Raw genomic sequence first — 12,309 nt, forward strand, 5'->3', positions numbered from 1 at the left:
TCATAACAAAACTGTAGGAAAATGCCCTAAAGCGTTCGCTCTGTAAACCAGTGTGCAATTTATGATGGAGCTGATTTCCCAAATAAACATGCATCAATAAACCTTGAACAATTTGTCCACCTTAATAAACAACACTTTGGCTCAGTCCTGAAACATTGGTAACCTCAAAAGCAAGTGATTTCTAGGAAGCAATATATCAAATCTGGATTAAAAGTATGTTTCAATATTCATTCCAGTTACATGAATAGTCAAAAGAGACTTTGTGAGTTATTCTGTTCCAAGACTGAATAATGACCGACCAGGGTGTGGCCAAAACGTAGACTTTGCTGTTGTCTTTTTTTTTCAAACTCTATGAATGTTGAAATAACTTTATATGAGTTATGATACGAGTAATTACTTTCAGACTAATCTTATTACTGAATATATTATTTTTTAATAAACATCTTAAATCAGGAGCCATGAAACTAAGTTAGTGCCAAGTTATTGCACTGCCATGACATGTCTGTAGTGTTGTCTAAGTATGCCTGGTTCTGCTTTCAAAGCACATGAATCTGATATGTCAGTCAGTTAGGTATAATTATTTATAATTGATTATATTATTATTTTTTATTACCTTTCTACGTTTACTAAAGGATGCAAGATTCTTAAAATATATCTTGCTATCAATTTTAATGACTGTAATATTCCTGAAGTGTACCAATGTACCTCTCCTGCATGAACAAATTGATGTTGTAACAAAAATTAAAAACAAAAACTATTCTCTTAGTTAAGGAATACAACTTTATTTAATTTCCTCCAATATTCCAGAAAGTCACTATGCTTCTCACATAGTTTTTGTCTCGATCCACGTCTCTTGATGGAAATCGGAAATATTTAAGGCATGGTTTCATAGATACTGAATACTTTTCATATTTTGGTGTGAGTGAGTGAGTGAGTTTAGTTTTACGCCGCCTTTTAGCAATATTCCTGCAATATCACGGCAGGGGATACCAGAAAATGGGCTTCACACATTGTACCCATGTGGGAAATCGAACCCGGGTCTTTGGCGTGACGAGCGAACGCTTTAATCACTAGGCTACCCCATCGCCCCTTCATATTTTGGATACTACGTGATAGGCATCTGCTTACACTGTCCCTTTGAATAAAAAATATTACTCCTAAAATATTTTGAGCTATTAACATATAGTGTACTGCAACATCATAAATATTTAAGAATATGTAAGATCGAAGGCAACCATATCCATCACATTGTTCTTTAATGTAATAAGTTTTGCTATGTTGGTCGTCCCTAACGGAAATCACATCGCTGTCAGATTTGTTTTCATTGTGTCTCAGCCTTCTCGCAGTCCCGTTTTGAACAGCTTTATGATCTACAGAATCAATGCTCAGTACTGACTAAAATGTTAAGCAAAAATTTTTTTATAGTTAAAAAAATTATCCGTGTTTAAAACACTTGCGGAGCCTTAAAAGTCTAGTTGTCATCTTGGAAATGGTTTTGCACATGTGCGAAAGTGTGGAAATTCATGCAAATTCTCAACTTCGAGCAGGCGTAGGTTTCGAGAACGATGATACCGACAAGTAACTGATCGCGAGGCCTATCGCATTCCTTAATCCACCTAAATTATTTTTGCTTTCACCAACATGGTTTTGTTGAAGGCACCCATCAAATCGCAGCAATGTATAACAGATATTGCGAGTGTGATTGGTATAATTCCACACACATCGCTTCAGATTCTTTGTTTGACCCCGGAAATAAGAATGACAAATCCACAATTCGCGCCCGGCCTGCTGACTGGCCGAAATCGACGCATGCGCCAGCTTTGATTGACAGACTGGATCGGTCTATTTCCAGGGAAGGGTCTGTGAGCAGTTTAAAGTGCATATTGTAACACAGTGGCCACAATAAAGAATAAAGAAGAACCTGACAGAAGGTTTCAGCGTCTCAAGGGCCAGCCTGAGAGGCAAGATATTTCCATAATGAGCTGTGCTGATCAGACTATCTACCTCGCTCATAGTGACCACATCAAAACATGTACTGTATAATGTATTTTAATTGTTTTCCTTCATGTCCGGAGCGTCGAACGCCACAATGTTGACGCCTGATTACCTCTTTACGTAATACCCGAAACATCAAAATTGCAAAATTTCAATTTTCTCCACCCCAGGCACGTTGTTCATTTAAGGAGTGAGAGGGTTATGAGACATGGTCGACTAGGTTTCTTTGTTTAACTAATCCCACACGGCCTTCACCAGTGGAGGGAATGATTTCTGTTCTGTTATGACATTGCTGTTCTCCATATGCCTCTATTTTCTCCACACATCTCCATGTTGTTGTATTTTTTGTGCGTTTCGTAAACACTGATTGGGATTGGTGAACAAGCTTTACAGTTTATATCAGTACCTCACCCATACAACATATAATACAAAATATAATGAAGCTTGCGTCGTCATCCATATGAACTATCATATAATAACATATGCATACATATCATTACATCAAATACAACTATCAGATAAGTAAACATAAAAAGGGAGATACAGTTTGTTGTGTCTGACTAGCTCTTTGTAGAAACACTGAACAATTGTGAGACGGTTATTGATAAGTTAATTAGTTTTCTTACAAAAAAAACCCATCAAGCTTTGTGTTTTATGATAAAATCATCAGTTATTATCTGGTTTTCACGGTGAATAAGTTCTTTGTTTCCGTTCACCGAAGTCATCATAGACCGCAGTGACAAAACGTCCATCTTCAAGCAGTAAGGAAGACCATGATAGAGTATGTTTTCCTTGGCTTGGTCATCTCCTCCGTTACCCCCTCCCCCGAATCCACACCCCAGCAGGGCGTGTAGGATTGTGGGGCCGTGTCAGCGACAGTTTGGCGCGGTGGATAAGAAGGGACTCCTATAACGATTGTTCATTCACACGTGCATGTGTATATATATTGATTTCAATATATTTACAGTGAAATGACAATTAATTTTTGCAGATAGAATTTTACAAAAGGTCAAAATTCTAGATTATTCATGTGCATGTATTTGTATATAAGGTCAGCCAACATCCCAAATATAAACTCCAATATATTTAGACTCTAAGTTTACATGGCGAAGGATTTTTATACACAAAACCAAAATCAATTGGTTAGCTCCACGCCTCATAAAACAATCAATTTGAAATTCCCTTTGAATGTGAAATATTTGGCTGCGCGTCATGCGCACGCAGTCAGTCTTTTTCAACCATATACGCTCAGGAACACCTCTTCATTTCAAAGCTGGTGTCACCCAATGACCTAAAGTGATCCATGGATGAATTGTGTACATTATGACAAGTAAAATACACTTGAAAGCGGCAGCTGTTTTACTCCAATACACAAAACCAGCGGACGATACACGACTTTTTCGGGACAAATTGTCGTAGGCGCCTTGCGGAAATTACGTAACTGAACGCGGAGAAACAGAAAACGTCATCGTCAAACGTCAACGAACTGCGATAAAAGTCAGAATGACAAAAAAGTGGAAATCGGTGCGTGAATCTCTCATGAAGTCTTTGGAAAGTAATATCTGTCCTGGTCACGATAAGTTGAAAAACAGAAACCGTTCTGTGAATGTACAACGTTATCAAGCAAGCGATGTCTACAGGGTAGTTAACCCTTTGCTTTGGGCCAGGGTCAAAATCGTTTGGTGTACAGACGGTGTTGTTTTAAGAAAGTGGACACTGGTATTCTACAAAAAAGTAAAATGTGTTTCCTCAAGAAACGAAATACGACACGTGTACCAGAATGTAAGTGAACTGATGCTAGCGAGTTCTCTCAGTGACTTTAGTAAATAAAATGAACTTTGAGTTCACTCCTTCCATTAGTAATGAGGTATTCAGTATTTATAAAATTGCTTGCAATGTGAATGTTGGAAATGACAGTTGTCATTATCATTTTAACAACTTCAGTTACGGCAAACGCGCTGCTATACTTCACGTTTCTTCCTACTTATTTTACGGGAAGACATGTTTGTGTGAACGGTTATATGTTCATTGTGAGAAATGGTAAAGAGGGAGAATGTATCTCGTGAAAATGAATTTTGAAAGACTGCAGATCAACAGTTCCAACTGTCTCAACAACATAATTTCTAAAATAAATATACTTAGAGACCACAACCACGGACCTGTACACAACGAAATCCAAGGTAAATTTTTTCGACTGTAGCAAAAATAGCGAAAATTTATAAAAAGATGGAAAAGTAAACCAAAACCAATCTTGAATATATTACGTATTCCTCATAGCCCAATATAAAGATTACACATTAATAGTAGGGATAATTTAACCTATAGTTTAAACTAATCTCTTCAAGTAATCGTGATTGTTTGTTTTGGGGCTAGTGGGGAAATTTTGTCTTATTGAATCAATAGAAGCCACATCATCAAGATATCTCACTAAAAGTGCTTTATGGTTCAACTTCTTTATTATGCAAGGTCACAACGTTTCGAGACAGATTCTAGTCTCTTCTTCACACAACCAGATCGCTACATGTAGCAACAGAAAACCTGTCGTCAAAAACGCAGAAAAGGAAACAGTTACTGATAATTCAACGTGAGTGAAGTCTGTCGTACGACGTCGTACAAAAAATCGTGCAAAAGGAAACGTTACTTAAGGATTATGAAAGAAAACGTACGCGAACATTTGAAAATGGTTGGAAAGTTCATTTTCTATGTTCAGCAGCAGATGACAATGGCACATGTTACTTACTGCAAGGCATGGCGCCGATTGTCAGCTCTACCCACACGGCTGATAAAACATCGTGTTTGTTTCTTGGAAAAGTTGTTGATCACAGGCAAACCCTAACTTCGCATGAAACATCAGTAAAACATATGACGTGCTATATGACATTTACGCAAAAAAGTAGTGGGGGACTTAGATAAAGCGTTCGCTAAAGCTGATTCCTGTGAAGTGGAACGTTATAAAAAAAGCATTTGCAGTTGCAAAACACACCAGACCATTTACTTGATTACCCCTTTCTTTGTCAGGTTCAGAAAAAAACGGTGTAGATCTTGGTAATGGCCACCAAGGCAGAGATGCTTGTGTTGATTTCATAAAGGCAGATTTGTGTCTGTAATGGCTGATTCAAGTACAGATTCGTTTGTGGCAGACCAAGAAGTTATTCTGCTTAGATATGTTCACCCCAAAACATGTGAACCTGATACTAGTTTTGCAAGCATTGAGAAATTTGGAAATGCCTCTTCAGATGGTGTCTTTAATGCAGTAAAGACTGGCGTTGCTAAGTGTGGACTTGATTTTGAAACCCAGTGCAATGACAGTCAAGTGAAACTTGTGTGTGTGAACATGGATGGAGCAGCTGTAAACATGGGTGCCAAAAATGGTGTTGCAAAAACTGAGAGATTCAGTTGACAATGATGTTCTTGTCACCCATTGTGTTGCCCATAAACTAGAATTAGGGGTCCTACATGGTGTTAAGGAAGTTCCCTATTTGAAAACATTTGAAAATACATTGAAGAATATATGTAAGCAAAATGAAAGCGTGAAATAAAACATCTCGCGGATGTTTTGGATGAAGATGTCATAGCTCATACAGAAATAAAGACAATCCGATGGGTGGCATTGAAAACCAGCGCATTGAAAGCCGTTTGCTGTGATCTGTATGTCACATTGCCACACATGAGGCAAGTTATGTGTACATGTACATAAAAAATCTGACGAAGTGGGACAGGTAAGAGCAATTCACAATGAACTCTCTGAAGTGAAATTTGTGAAATACATTCATCTTATGATGGATGTATTGACATGCATGACGCATGTATCTGAACTGTTTCAAAATAAAGATTTGCTCATCTTTGAGGTGAAGAATGCTATTGACACACTGCACAAAGCTTCATGTCATGACACAAGAACCAGGTGAAAATCTACAGGTTTTCTACTCCAAGTACAACAGTACCACCAAGGTGTTTGCTGACAAGGAAAAGCTGAAAGGTCAACTTCTCAGCTTTGAAGATGACAAAGACATTCACAAACCGATTGAGAAGATATCTGTGTACATTGTGAATAGATTCTGAGTTCTAGATGCCCCCCCCCCCCCCCACACCCAGTGTCTTTGAGACTTCAGAAAGTGGCCTTAGACACTGAAATCAATAAGCACTTATGGAAATCAAGAAATCAGGGATCTGTGTGTCCATACAAGTGATCTACATTCCAAGTAAGAAGAAGTAGAAAGTATCCTGCAAGAATGGCAGAATCTGACGTGCAGACGTCATTTCAAAGAGCAAATCATCCACAATTTGCTTATGTTACTTTTCTTTAAAGAGAAGATGAAAACCGAAAGAATATTGCTGTCTTGGTCAAGCTTCTTCTCACCATATTATCATCATCTGCATCATGTGAGAGATTTTTCTCACACATGAACACTATTAAGGGTCCTCTTAGAAGTACGCTGTCTTAGGAAAACCTACAAAATCAAATGAGAATTGTTGCCAGTGATACCAAACTCGCCCCAAAGGCTGCTAACTCCAGATCTTCCGAAGATTGACAAACTTTATGGATAACAACTTCTTTATTACGATATGCTTGACAACGGTGCCAGAATCTGGCTAGCGACCATTTATCGCCATTTTAAAACGGTTTTTAACGATTTGCTCTATAGTTACTTAACAGAATGAAATAAAATTTATCTTGATAGATCAGCTATTCACTGATGTTTTCTGTTTGCTTACAGTTGCCAGTCATGTTTCTCCGAAACGCGTCAACAGGAAACGCGGTAGTGTATATTGTGCTTCCCCAACAACTAACAAGACCATTTATCGCCATTTCTGAATTTCTGTGCAAACCTAGACATATTGACGAAATTTCACAATTGGCATTTGAGATATGGAGATGTCACCGCGGGGCTGAACTTATGATAGTTGAGATTTAAAATAGTAGTTTGCAATTTTCGCAATGTTTGTTTTCTCGGTGCGGTGGTTGGGGGAGAATGAAAAGATGTAAGTGAAAATTGACAGTTATGTTTTGTCAGTATCATCTGCATGGTATCTGTGGAGTCCATAAAACGAAGATGGAAATTTGGCTTAATTCAAAGGTAAGTGATTGAATGTTTGCACCTACGGTACGTTCAGACAAATTAAAATCTGCACTTTTTATGGACTGAATTGTCAAGTCATCGACTCACAACACAGCCTGGATGATTTTCATTCAATTCTCATCTTTTAAGAAATTTCATGTCAACACACTAATGATCACGTGACATACCCCGTCTTGTTTCGATCTCGCCCTCCGAGGGATTCATATTTGTAACGTCTACAACGTAAAATACTCACAGTAATTTCAACTCTTGGAACCTACTGTTTTTTTATGTGTCTTTGTGAAATGATACGGAAGTACAGGTAAAATTGTCTGCGCAAGTGCTACAGGCGGGTGTTGGCGATAATTGGTACGCGGCGATAACTGGTCGCTAGCCAGTACCGAAACGTCGCACTGTCGTAATAAAGAAGTTGTTATGCATAAAGTTTGTCAATCTTGTACTCCCCAAGTTCTAAAATGCCTCTCAAAGAAGTTATCCAAATCTTCCCAATCGATAAAATCACTGTTCTTCCCCGTGATTGAGTGAATGGGTGAATATTTAACGTCACATCGGCAATATTACAGCCATATCGTGACGAGAACATACGTGACAAAAAAAGAATATATATGCATATTATGAAGACCCTGTCTACGAAGGACAGTGAAACCACTAGACTATCACAGTTAGTATTAAAACTAGAGTCGACACTTTTAAAAATTATAGTATCACTATTTGGACAGTACAATATAAAAACAGGCCATAGATCGCCAACAACAGAGGGTAGATCACCATACCAGGGACCACGGGGACTTACAGTACCTCTGCTACCTACGTGATCCCTGGCTGGATTTACACCATCCCCTCAGCTGTTGGCGACTGTATGCAAGAGTAGCCACAAATTAAAATGATACATATTCTGCGATTTAAAAAGAGGAAGATTAAATCTGACTTAAACCGTTTTGGGACTTACGTACCCTCTCAAGAGGACAATAATTTTACGATACTTCAACCCCCTTCGAGGATACAGCCACTAACAATCTTAGCAGCTAATTCAACTTCCAATCATAAAATATTAATCTATTTACAAGTCATGTAACAGGTCTAAGTCTTTTATAAACGCAATGATTAAATGAGCACTAACATTACTAAAAAGATCCTTCATAGTTGTTGATTTAAAATAGTTATCCCTTGTGATGGAATATTCAACACAGTCAAGCAGGACATGCTTGACTGTGATTCTTTCATCACAAGGGATACAAAACGGAGGATCTTCACCTTTAAATAGATAATCGTGAGTATACCTCGTATGGCCAATACGACATCGTCGGACAATGACCTCCTCAAATCTGGACTGACAACCCAAGTAAGTATAACCGATATATAAAGTTTTATTTCATGTAATATATTCATACCTACTTGGGTGTCCCACTTCTTCTGCATCAGATCACGGATATATGATCTTATTGTAGCTTTATAATCTGAGTATGGAATAAGAAGTAGTGTCACAGATTTGTTGAGTGCTGCCTTAGCAGCAAGATCGGCCATTGTGTTACCAGAAATGCCAATGTGACTAGGTAACCAAGAGCGGATGGCGTCGCACTGGCCAGTAGCAAGATTATTATACAATTCAATAATTTCAATTAAAAGTGGATGTTTACAAGAAATATTTTGATAGCCTGAAGGCAAGAAAGAGAGTCGGAATAGATTATATACTGTTTACGTTTAGGGTGTCTTGAATATATTTAAGAGCTGTTAATATGGCGTTAGCTTCTGCTGTAAAAATAGAACTATTATCTGGTAATCTAGAAGATATTGTTCTGGATCCAATGGCAGTGACACAAGCCACGGCACCACCGTCCTTGGACCCATCTGTAAATAAGGATTTATAATTGATATAATTATTTTTTAATTGATCATATTCTTGTTTGTGTTGTAATTCACAACAGTTTCTGATTTTTTAAAATCTGGTCAATGTTAGGTCCACTTAGGGTCTGACCAACTGCCAAGGAGGAGAAGAAAGAAGACGGGAGGGAGCTATGTTTTCCAGTTCAATGCCGGCAGCAGAAAGAAACGGTTTAATTCTATGTCCTAGAGGAGGGACAAGAAAAGACTTTTGTTGTATATATCCTCATGAAGGGGATTGAAAACACAGGTATAGGCAGGGTTAGATTGATTAGAGTATAATTTAGTAATGTACTGTACTACCGCACAGTTTGTACATTTTTTATCATTACTGTCACAATCTTCTGTTGTATGTGTCTTTTTTCGCCACAGTGAGCACATACAACAAACAATGTGCAAGTATTGACGCCATGACCGAACGTTTGACATTTAAAACACCTCAGAGGGTTTGGAATGTACGTGTCCACATTGATGTTACAATAACCTGCTTTAAGAGATTTTGGAGCAGGTGGCGAGGTTTGTGGCTTGTTGCCTTTTCCCACATTCAACCAACAAAGCACCGGAACGCAAACGTCTAATATTCTTGACATCACCAGCAAGGCCCTGTATACCTTTGGATATGGCAAAAGGGTTCAACTTTAATAGAGTCTTGTCAACAGTTTCAATTACAAGAAATCGTGGCCAGTGTTCAATTGACGTGGGCAGTCTTTGATCAGTATCAATTGAATGAGTGTCTAGGTGTCGTTTGTTTTTTTTAGGGGGGGGGGGGGGGGGGCATAAGACATGGTTAATTTTCAATAGTTCGTCATGCAAGCTCCCCACCCACCACGGAGTATCACAAGGACAATGCTTAAGACAAGTAGGTCTCCAACTTGCAGCACCAAGGATACTCGGATGATATACTCTAGCAGAAGAGTTATTAATAACACATCTACCAGACTGGCCCATGAGCCACCGCCTTCTGGCATAAGACTCTAGGCAAAGTGCAAAACATCATACATCAAAATCATAAACATGTTATGAGAACAATTCGGCCAAGACCACAAGTAACACATACTAGTATTCCAAACAAATTGGTGTAATGACAAAAAAATAAGTCCATATACAGGGCTTGGCGTGACCAGCCGATTGATAGAATCGGGCCGATTCTACCACCCGTCTAGGGGAAGTAAGGGCCAAAGTGGTGTGTTGAGCAAAAGGAACACTGTTCAAGCTCCCATTGCCCTCAACCACCAGACTACCGCCCTCCACCGACACGGGACGCAACCCACGGCAAACAAGTTGCCCAATTTGGTCGCCTCTTACGAACAGCAACGGGGTGGTGTGGACACATTCTGTCCCGGGTCCACACGGGAGAACAGCACTTAGCATTACCCAGCACCCACCACGAGGAGGTGGCTCTTCGCGGGTGCCTTCTTCGCCGAGACATTACGTTAAGTTCCTATCTGATTTTGTTGAAGATATAGCTAAACGCTATTGAACTTGCCTTCTCATCTCATGCTAATGCGTAAAAACATCCTCAAGTAAATCCACACATGCATCTGTCGGCGACAGGTTGTGTAAACAGCTTGTTATGACATCATTCAGGGGAGCCTACTCCAATTTACCGAGTACTACTCCGGTAGTTGCCGATAGTTTCGGACAATTATTTGGCTGAAGTACTTTTAAACGCATCAGATTTGCGCTGGGAACGAACCAAGTCGATATGTACATTGGAGCATGACGATCCACACCTGAATTAGTATAAATGGTAAAGAAAGCAAGCGTGTGACCTATCCCTGGTTTGATTTTCCCTGGATAGACTAAATTGTGTCGACATAAACTTCTTTCACACATTCGTGTAATAGGGAACCACGCCTTTAGTTGAAAGGTATCTGCAAGTAATAGTGAGAATTTTATGACTTAAAAAACTTGTTAGGGTGCATTTAAGGTGTGTGAAAAATGTGACATTTCGCCGATCTGTTGTGATCCGCCATTGAAATACTACACTTGTTTGACTTGAGTGTCTCTAGTTATTTCTTCAAAACCATCTTTCACATACACTTTAAATTCTTATAAGGGGAATATACTATCAGGTGAAATGTGTTTGCAAGTAATATCGATAGTTTCATAATCTGAAAAAAAAATGTTAGAATGTATTTGAGGTGTGCGGAAAATGTGACACGTCGCTCATCTGTTCTGATCAGCCATTGAAATATTACACTGCGTTGTTTGGGTGTTTCTAATTATTATTCTAAAACTTCTTTCACATACACCTGTAATTCTTTTAGGGGAATATACCATCAGGTGAAAGGTGTTTGTAAGCAATAGTGATAGTTTTATTTTCGAACGATTGTTAGGGTGTATGTGATGTGTGTGATAAATGACATATCGCCATCGTGATCTGATCCGCCATTGATGCTTGTTATGCTTGAGGGTTGTCAGTTAACATTTTGACACGTGATCTAGCGATATTTTCCCATTCTTTAACATGTTTTGGGGATGTTTTGAGTGTATCATTTGTTTTTTCATTCAGTCACATGTGTATTCTTTCTTTTATTCTTTTACTTCTTTCATTCATTCACATATAATCCTTGCTCTTAATTCCTACTATAATTCATTCATTCATTCCCACTGATACAATAAACTGGCTGAAGTTCTGTTAAACACAGCTGAAGCTGCGCTGGTGGTCGTCCCACTTGTCCGGCCAGGTAATCCGGAGTAATCGGATTAAGTTTTGCGCTTGTGGCGCTGGCTCGTTATAGTCAGTGAGCTCAGTTCAGATATCAGTCGGTTACTGTCACTTAAACACTGAGTCACTAGGTTGGGTATAAATAAGAGATGGATACGCTTTATGTTATTGATGTTATGGCAAATGCACAAGTTCCTCGTTTCGTTCCTAACGGTCGTGGAGGTCAATGTTTAGTTTACTTTCCGTACAGATTTTGTCTAGGAACGGTGACGGAGTTCACTGGAAATGTTCTCAGAAGTCTTGTCGTTTCACCATCAACACACAGAACAACCTCGTGACAATCTACAGTCATTCCCATAACCACCCAGCTGACAACGACAGGATCCAGATCGACGAATTCCTCTCTCATCTGAAGAATTTTGGTCAGAAGTCGTCAAAATCAGTGCCGAGCTTGTACAAAGAAGAAATAACAGGTAGTTATTTGTTTTATTTTCACTTTTCTTATGTGAATGTATGTGCAAGTATATTGGACAAATCTAATACTGATGTTTTCCTCAATTAGGTCTGCGAGAAGATGGAGCTGAAGACGTTGTCATCAGTCAGATCCCGACTATCCCACAATTAAATCTTCTTTGTAACGAGCGAGAGCCAAGACAAGACCTGTTTTGCCACGTCATCGCT

The sequence above is a fragment of the Haliotis asinina genome, chromosome 7, assembly GCF_037392515.1.
Source record: "Haliotis asinina isolate JCU_RB_2024 chromosome 7, JCU_Hal_asi_v2, whole genome shotgun sequence".
NCBI classification, from domain to species: Eukaryota; Metazoa; Mollusca; class Gastropoda; order Lepetellida; family Haliotidae; genus Haliotis; species Haliotis asinina.